Source organism: Ictalurus furcatus, chromosome 23 (assembly GCF_023375685.1).
Source record: "Ictalurus furcatus strain D&B chromosome 23, Billie_1.0, whole genome shotgun sequence".
Taxonomy (NCBI): Eukaryota; Metazoa; Chordata; class Actinopteri; order Siluriformes; family Ictaluridae; genus Ictalurus; species Ictalurus furcatus.
Window position 1 is genome coordinate 4,795,001 of NC_071277.1, and position 10,169 is coordinate 4,805,169.

At 37.5% G+C, this 10,169-nt stretch overlaps 1 long non-coding RNA gene across 1 annotated transcript in view; it reads left to right on the top strand.

The window, feature by feature from the left end:
• The window catches only part of LOC128599986 (uncharacterized), a 9,416-nt gene extending 2,997 nt beyond the window's left edge, over positions 1 to 6,419 (top strand). The window contains exons 2-3 of the long non-coding RNA XR_008384498.1: positions 4,225 to 4,358; positions 4,939 to 6,419. This is a non-coding gene — a long non-coding RNA (uncharacterized LOC128599986). The remainder of the gene's footprint in view (positions 1 to 4,224; positions 4,359 to 4,938) is intronic.
• Positions 6,420 to 10,169: the final 3,750 nt, after the last annotated feature.

Here is a 10,169-nt window from a genome sequence, read left to right on the forward strand (position 1 = left end):
AACCTTAGATCAGTGTAAAAAAAAAAAAAAAAAAAAGTCATTTTTTGTTTAGTTTCTTTTCAACTGAAAATATACAGTGTGTTACAACTGTTTTTTTAGTTATTTTAGAAAACAATAATGCCTACAAGTTAATGCAATTAACTTGTAAAAGAAAAAAGAAAAACCAACAACTTTGATCCAAGAATAATTTTTTTCAGTGAAAGTTCATTATTTTCTCAGTGTGCATTTTAAAATACATTAATATGCTAAATGAGTTAATTCTCTTGTCTCAGTAATGAAATCATGAGAACGTAGGACATTAATGCCATAATGACCATGTTGGGAGGACTGAAGTTAACTGCTAAAAGAATGAAGACGTTGAAGTCACCTGACAACGCAGCAACAAACACACAGTCACACCTTAATTAATAGCATCTTTTTTACAAGATGCTTTGATGTTTACATGATTAAAGGATTATGCTGTGGGAAGAGCCTTCGTTCCTGACGATAGTCTGACGCTTGTGAACCATCATGCATATTTATAGGCCTTGGCAGGATCAGGCAACGTGGCAATTAAGCACGTTGCGTGATGTAAAAACGCCACCTGTGTGACCGCATGGCGGTCATTTGTGTAATGCGTACAAAAAGACTCTTCATTTTCAATGTTCTCTGGTCAGCGAGCTGTCACAGGGCAACGAAAATCTGATGCTTTCCCTGTAATAGAATGTGGGAAAGTCAACGTCACTAAAAGACCATCTGGCGGTGAGAAAACGACTGCCAAACGTGTGTCTATGGGTTCTGTCTACCGTAGAAAAGGGTTACCGGGTCCAGTTCAGAGGTGTGCTCACCACAGTAGTCAGCACATCCCTCTTGGACAAAGGGGCAATAGAACATGAACCCCGTTCCCTGAGGGAGGGATGTTTTTACAGCCGTTATTTCCTGCCCTCAAAGGAGTCAACACACTGCCCGCTATGGTTCGCCCTCACTCCTCCCACACCATTGGGTCTGGACGCTATGGTGCACATGTGGCTAAAGTCACATCTGTAGCTTTTTCCCATGAGTCTCGCCAAGACTGTCTGCGTCTGCTGCTAGTTGCACCTTATAGGCCAGCTCGAATATGGTTCTCAGAGATAATATCGCTGCTGGACGGCACTCCTTGGGGGAATCCCATCCGCAGGGATCTACTGTCTCAAGCCAGAGGGCTGATTTATCACCCTCGGCTGGAACTATGGAAACTGTGGGTGTGGCCCCTGAGGGGCACCAGCTCATATATTCTGGTCTCGCAACTGAGGTTGTAGAGACCATGTTAAACACTAGAGCACCATCCACGAGGAAATTGTATGCACTCAAGTGCCAACTTTTTGTCTCGTGGTGTGAGGAACGTCAGCTACACCCAGTGAACTGCGCAATAGCTACAATCCTGGAGTTCTTCTGAGGACATTTCTCAGCAGGGTTGGCTCTTTCTACAATCCTTCTACTATTAAATGCTGTTCCCTTCATACTTGATAAAATGCCTGATTATCTCTAACGTTGTCATTCTGCTCAGAAGGGAGGGTGTTTCTTTCGTTCTTTTTTTTCTTTCATTCATCACAGCTTCATTCTTGTTCTGACTAAGAGTGATCGCTTTCATAAATGCACAGAAACCTCTCCAGTGTTGCCTTGTAAAACTGTAATAGTCACAAAGATAACCGTTATACATTACTAAGCATTATTTATTCACTGCTAACATGATTTAGACATACATCTAGAGCGCATCTGTAAACCCAAACTCTAAATACATGGACTTTTGCTTGTTGCTGAAGTGGTACCATTGAAAGGTAGATCTTTTGTACCTATAAGAAGGCACACCTGGTGTGCTGTATCTTTAACTGGTTCTTAAAGTCCAGTTATTTACGTTAATCTATTTTATACCAAAGCACCACAGGGAACCACAGGAAACTGTGCTATTCCCCTTCCTCTTCACTCTATACACCACAGACGTCAAGAACAAGTCAGACTTCTAACACCTGCAGAAATTCTCAGATGACTCTGCAGTGGTTGGTTGCTTCAGGAATGGCCAGGAACAAGACTATAGCGACCTGGTATGCAAATTAGTTGAGTGGTGTGGAAGGAACAATCGACTCCTCAATGTGGCGATGGTGGTCCACTTCAGACGGAATAGGACCACAAGCAGACCAATAAACATCATGCTGCAAATATCTTGGTGTCCACCTCGACAACAGGCTGGACTGAATTGTCAGCTCAGAGGCTGAGTACAGGAAAGGCTTGAGCAGACTACTGTACATTTTGAAGAAAGCTCAGAACTTTCTGAGGAAGGAGCTCTTCTACCCAGTTGTAAAAAAGGCTGTCTCTGTCCTGGGATGCTCCCTGGACAGTTTTGATGTGGTCATGGAAAAGGAGGACACTACACAAACGAAACTCAAGTGTCCATCCTGGACAGTGTATCATATCCCCTCCATGACTCATTGGTCAGACTCATTCAGCCTTGCTGTAGCAAAGAAACGTACAGCAGGTCTTTTTTATTTTACTTTTTTATTCCAACAGTGATCACCCTGTACAACAGTTCGTCACTGTGCCGGGACATTATTGTGCATATAGAGCCTATTCCTTGAATAAGTTCATAAGATATCTGAATGCATCTTTGCACATTCTGTTTATTGCACCGCTAATAACTCACAGTATAATTGCACTGTACCACTTATCGTGGACGCTCTGCTGATCATGTCTACTTTGCTGCATATCTGTTTACTACTATTTATAATCTTACGGAATGCTTTTATTTTGTTACTCTTGATTATTTCTTAACGCAAACATTATTCCTTTGCTGCTGCCGTAATGTGTGAATTTCTCTCTTGGATTAATAAAATGATCTATCTATCTAAATATATACTATATTATATACATACTAAAGGGTATAAAAGATGCAAAAAGGAAAAGTATCTTTAATCATGACAGTGTGACATACATGTATTTACATCGTGAATATTCTGTACAACATCCGGTGTCATGGCAGGCTTGTGACAACTCAAGGGGCTCTTTATTTACTTTACTTTTTTTTTTTTTTTTTTTTTAACTTTCTTTTTTCAGTGATTTTTGTTTGTTTTGTTTGATAAAGTAAGGTAGACGGTAAGTTTTAAGTGTGCCTGTAAGTTGTTCCACTTTACAGGAACAGTTATTTTGCACAAATCTTATTTTTTTCAACGCGCATACAGTGGATCTAAAAAGTCTACACACCCCTGTTAAAATGGCGGGGTTTTTGTGATGTAAAAAAAAAAAAAAATTCAATCCAAAATAAATAACGTCAGAACCTTTTCTACTTTTATTGTGAAATTTTCACCTATTAATAAGAATAAAAAATAAAATTAAAAAAAGGTGCAATAACCTGGTTGCACAAGCGTGCACACCCTTAAACTCATACTTAGTTGAAGCAGCTTTAGATTTTATCACAGCATTCAGTCTTTGTGGGTGAGAGTCAATCAGTTTGGCGCATCTTGACTTAGTAATATTTTGACATTCTTCCTTGTAAAAGAATTCTAACTCTGACAAATTAGCTGGCCATCTCCTGTGCACAGCCCTCTTCAGGTCACCCCACAGATTTTTGATTGGATTTAGGGCTGGACTCTGGCTGGACCATTCCAAACCCTTGAACTTGTTTTGGTGAAGCCATTCCTTTGTTGATCTGGAGGTTTGCTTCGGGTCGTTGTCATGCTGAAAGGTGAAATTCCTCTTCATCTTAAGTGTTTTAGCAGAAACCTTAAGGTTTTGCACCACAATTGACGGGTATTCGGAGCTGTTCATTATTCCCTCCACCGTGACTAAAGCCCCAGTTCCAGCTGAAGAATTTTTAGTATTGTGGCAAAAATAAACTTTGGTCTCATCAGACCATAACACATTATTCCGCATGGATTTGGGAGATGGATTTGGGAGGCTTCCGTCTTGCCACCCTACCCCATAGCCCAGAGCTATGAAGAATTCTGGGTATAATTTTCACATGTAGGTAGCAACCAGTACCTGTCAGAAATTGCTGAAATTCTTTTAATGTTGCTGCAGGCCTCTTAGCAATCTCCCTGACCAGTTTTCTCCTGATCTTCTCATCAATTACAGAGGGACATCCTGTTCTTAGTAATGTCACTTTAGTGCCATATTTTCTCCACTTTTTGATTATTGTCTTTACAGTGTTCCATTTACAGTTATATCCAATGCCTTGGGATTTTTTGTAACCCTCTCCTGATTGATATTTTTCAGTAATGAGATCCCGTACCTGCCTTGTAAGCTCTTTCCGGCCCATGGCTTTTCCAGTTGGATGTTACCAGGAAGATGTCAGGAAAATCCTATAGGAACAGCTGTACTTCATTTGGGGGTAATCACATTAACTGATGGTAGGTGTATACTAGTTAGTATTTAACATGAGTTTGAATGCGATTGGTCGATTCTGAACACCACCACATTCCCAGTTATAAAAGGGTGTGCGCATTTACGCAAGCTGGGTATTGGAAGTTTTTCATTTTTAAAAACCCCAAAGGGTTTGAGATCAATAGATGGATATGAGACAAGGGTCTAGTGTTTAATTTCATTGTATCGCATTAACTAGACACATGTCCCTTACAGAAAAGTCAAAGGGACTTCACATATGAAATTTATTTATTTATTTATTTATTTATTTATTTATTTATTTTGACATGTGATTCATTTCTCACATAAATTGTTAACATGTTGGCCATGTGGTTACTTTCTGTTTTTTTTTTAGGGGAGCACTATGCTAAATTATAATGTCAGTATAAGATAGTTATTGTCACATGTACCTACTCTTAAGTAACGTGAAACCTAATTACAGATAGGATTAGACAACTAATCCTAAAATGACAAAAAGTACCGCCCTGATTATGGTGCAGTTACAGTTGATTTACCTCTTTCAGCTTTGTTATTAAAGCTGTTGATTCCTCAATTTTATTTGTATAGCACTTTTAACAGTCGACATGGTCACAAAGCAGCAGGAATGATGCAGAGGTGAAAGTAGTGAGAAACTCCCTGAGATGACTTGAGGGTACAAAGAAGGTATGCATCGAGGCTCTTTCTGAATGAACGTGCCCTAGATGTTCGATCAGCAGAGTCACTGGTTGTCTTCAAATGACTACTAAAGGCATTTTCATGAACTCATGAAGTACTTAAATGTGCAAATCCATGTCTTGTGTGTTTTTTTCATACTATACTAACCTCCTCAATAAGGTTTTTAGACTGATACTCTTAGTGTATGAGAGAGTGAACCAGTGTGAAGATGTACTTACTGATAGAGACTTCAAAGCACTTCTGTAAGTCACTCTGGATAAGGATGTTGGTAAATGTCAATGAATGGGAAAGAATCCTTTAGAGGAACCAGACTTAAAAAGGAACCAAATACCTTTATCGTGACACCAGATTATAAATCATTACAGTATACAGTTATTGAAGAGTAAAGACAAACTAAGTGTGTGGAAAGGATGTTCCATATGAGCAGATTGGGGTTGGTTTTCTGTGATAGTGACCAGAAGGTTGTGAGTTTAAATCCTAAGACTGCCAGGGACACACTGTAGGACTCATGTGCATGGTTCATTTACACTCTTTTTAGAAAAGCCATTCTGGAAATACACTAACAAATGGAAAAGCATTATCAGATTAAAGAGGAAATTTTCACACGGGCTTGGAAGAAAACTGATAAGAGATTTCTCGGAAAGGGCTGAGACGGGTTGGGCTTTTAAATGTAATTCTGAAAGAGTATGCAGGACACACCCTGATTGTGATTCTGTTGTTTTTTTTGTTTGTTTTTTTTAAACTTTTTGTTTAACCCTAACTATTTTTTTTTCAAACTTTTTATGACGAGCTCTTTTGCTGAAATGTATCCTAGTTAATGTATCACATTGCCACACATGTAGCCTAGTACACCAACTGCTATGTTCTTAAATCTCTGTTGTGTTATCCTTCCATTTTAATCAACTGGTCTGACTCCAATTAGTTTGTTTACAGGACAGCCTAAGTTACCCGTAGATTTCAGCCTCCAAAATGAGCACATTTCACAAGCTTCCTCTGAACTTTGCTTTAGGATTTCATAATAATGACACAGTGAATTGACTTCATCTTAAAGGACATCCTTTGCAGGAATATACCATTTATTTTGTCTGCTTATCAACGCTGAGCTTCTTCTCAACAATGTAGCCATATCACTATTTATTCCAGAGCATTTTTAAAGCTCTTTGCATATTTTTCAAAATTGTAAAACAGTAAAAATTTCATAGAAACAATAGAGCAGAAATCTTAGCAATAATAAATAGTCTATGTGAGCTAGTTATTGTAAATTGCAGAACTGTTCATTATCTGTATATTATAGCCTATAATGATAATAATCCATTATTATCTTGAACAAAATGCAATTTCTATTCTAGGGATAGTGTGTTATAGTAATTGCAAGAAAGTGTGCATGTAATTTACTTGTACAAATAACCTGGAAGAGACTTAGAAGATGATAAAAACAACAACCAGTTAAGCCGTGGCCTTAGCCAAAGTGTATTACGTTGCTGAAAAATAGCCCACCCCCCTTGCTAAATTCAAGTATCAAGTACACGCAAGATTTAACTTAAAGGAACACGAGAAATACTCTTGAGAAAGCAAACTAAAAACATAAACAATAACCCCATCAAGACAAAACTAAACACAAAGCAGAAATATTTAGTCCTACACAAGCATTAACTAAACACAGTTCACTTTGAATTGAATAATAACATAATTATTCACATGTAGGGCGTGTGCCTTCGTTTATTTAATTTTTTAAATTTTTTTGTGGGTAAGCTAAATTAGAATGTAACCATAAGATGCTTATTATCACGTCCCTACCCGTCTGTAACGTGAAACCTAATTACAGGTAGGATTACACGACTAATCCGAAAATGTCAAAAACTAAACGCCCTGATTATCGCGTTAGGTTGCAGTTATTAAGCTATTGCACTTAATTAACCTCCTTCTACTTTGTTATTAATGCCATTGATTCAATACAAATTTGTATTCGTATAGCACTTTTAACAGTAGACATTGTCACAAAACAACTACGTGGAACCCTAGTGAGCAAGCCAGAGGTGAAAGTGGTGAGGAAAAATATTATACATTTAATATTAATGTAATATTAATACATTTGACAAGAACCCAAGGATCCCGCACTCCAATTAGCATGTTGAAGTGACTTCTTCAGCTTCTCGCTGTGATCAGAGTAGGAAAGAGAATGAGCATGATATATTGTGTGCCTTTTATAGGCTACCAATGTGGGGTTACCGTAGAACCATGTAGTAGAAGTGGAACCGTTTATACATTCTGCTCAGAATTGAAAGATGTATAAGGAATGTTTCAGTAAAGTAAAAATGTAGATACTTTGTGTGCTCTTTTAATATTTCCATTTGTTTCCATTGCACATTTGTGTTTCTGTTCTCTTGCACTGATTTACTCAGCTTATCAGCCAATCAGCTTACCTGTTTCATGTTATTCTCGCTCTTGTTTCATGGTTATTTATATTGGTACCTGGCCACATGTTCTAGAAGTTTTGTTTTGTGTTTTGTTTGTACTTTATTAAATGTTCCACTTCAACTCAGCATTTGCACCCGTCTCTAAACCCACAACGGGGCCAGATCTTACTATTATGAAATATTCTAGTGCAGGGGTGGGCAGTCTTATCTGGAAAGGGCCGGTGTGGGTGCGGTTTGTCATTCATGGAATCTGTCTTTTGAGTTTGTTAAATATCCACAAATAACCACTGAAGTGAAAATATACAGAAGATGTCCGGCTAGTTTCTCAAGAAACTTGCAGAATGAATCACCTATCCTCATTTGTCATGCCAGTTGAACCACAATTATATTAAACAATCTACCACATGAAATAGCATTGCAGGTGCATCTCAAAAAAAATCTGAATACCGTGTTTAACTCTAACTATTTTTTTTCAAACTTTTTATGACGAGCTCTTTTGCTGAAATGTATCCTAGTTAATGTATCACATTGCCACACATGTAGCCTAGTACACCAACTGCTATGTTCTTAAATCTCTGTTGTGTTATCCTTCCATTTTAATCAACTGGTCTGACTCCAATTAGTTTGTTTACAGGACAGCCTAAGTTACCCGTAGATTTCAGCCTCCAAAATGAGCACATTTCACAAGCTTCCTCTGAACTTTGCTTTAGGATTTCATAATAATGACACAGTGAATTGACTTCATCTTAAAGGACATCCTTTGCAGGAATATACCATTTATTTCCTCTGCTTATTAACGCTGAGCTTCTTCTCAACAATGTAGCCATATCACTATTTATGCCATTGATTCAATACAAATTTGTATTCGTATAGCACTTTTAACAGTAGACGTTGTCACAAAACAACTACGTGGAACCCTAGTGAGCAAGCCAGAGGTGAAAGTGGTGAGGAAAAATATTATACATTTAATATTAATGTAATATTAATACATTTGACAAGAACCCAAGGATCCCGCACTCCAATTAGCATGTTGAAGTGACTTCTTCAGCTTCTCGCTGTGATCAGAGTAGGAAAGAGAATGAGCATGATATATTGTGTGCCTTTTATAGGCTACCAATGTGGGGTTACCGTAGAACCATGTAGTAGAAGTGGAACCGTTTATACATTCGGCTCAGAATTGAAAGATGTATAAGGAATGTTTCAGTAAAGTAAAAATGTAGATACTTTGTGTGCTCTTTTAATATTTCCATTTGTTTCCATTGCACATTTGTGTTTCTGTTCTCTTGCACTGATTTACTCAGCTTATCAGCCAATCTGCTTACCTGTTTCATGTTATTCTCGCTCTTGTTTCATGGTTATTTATATTGGTACCTGGCCACATGTTCTAGAAGTTTTGTTTTGTGTTTTGTTTGTACTTTATTAAATGTTCCACTTCAACTCAGCATTTGCACCCATCTCTAAACCCACGACGGGGCCAGATCTTACTATTATGAAATATTCTAGTGCAGGGGTGGGCAGTCTTATCTGGAAAGGGCCGGTGTGGGTGCGGTTTGTCATTCATGGAATCTGTCTTTTGAGTTTGTTAAATATCCACAAATAACCACTGAAGTGAAAATATACAGAAGATGTCCGGCTAGTTTCTCAAGAAACTTGCAGAATGAATCACCTATCCTCATTTGTCATGCCAGTTGAACCACAATTATATTAAACAATCTACCACATGAAATAGCATTACAGGTGCATCTCAAAAAAATCTGAATACCATGGTAAAGTTTATTAATTTATTCTAGATTCATTACACATAAAGTGAAATATTTCAAGCCTTTTTTTTGTTTTAATCTCGATGATTACGGTTAAAACAGCTCATAGAGATAAAAAAAAAAATCTCAAACTATTAGAATAAAGACTTTAAAGGACTGATTACAGTATATAGAGTGAGGACTCGAGTATGTTCGATATGATCACAGGCTTTATGTTCACTTTGTTTCACAGAAAGCATATTTTTATGGCACGCATGTTGGTGTGGATACTCTCTCCACTACAAACAACAGGAAGTTTTTGTTTAGACATCCTTAAGAGACTTGACCCATCGCAATGTGTCTATTTATACTCATTTTTTGAGCTTTGTGATATCTGACTATAAGTGCGATAAAGATATAAGTACTTGTTATTTAATTATACAGTTGTATGCAAAGTTTTGACACCCCTGGCCAAATCACACATTATGTTGGTAATTTTTATATTTGATGTACTTAAAAAATAGAAACAAAAATTAAGGCATGTGAAAATATTTGGAAAGTCTCAGAACTGAATTAACGTGTCAGGCCTTAATTGACCCATTAGGACTTTTTACTCAGGTCATAGAATTGTCATTAGAGTTTGTCAGCAGTTAAGAAATTCTCTGATTCTTCAGACCTTGTTCTAACACTCTAACCCTGTGGTTGGAGTGAGGATCTGAAAATAAAGTCTACAAAGTGGGGTAAGGCTATAAAAAGACCTGAAACATCATTGTGAAGTGGCAGTATCAGGTATCTGGAAGAAACTTCCCATATGACAGCAAGTTAGTCTAACCTGTGACTTCATCACAAAAAAATGAATGTATGAAGGATGCAAAACAACATGTAGATAAGCCAGAGATGTTTTAGAAGCAAGTGCTTTTGAACTGGTTAAATAAAAATGGGAACTCTTTGGCCACTATCACAAAAG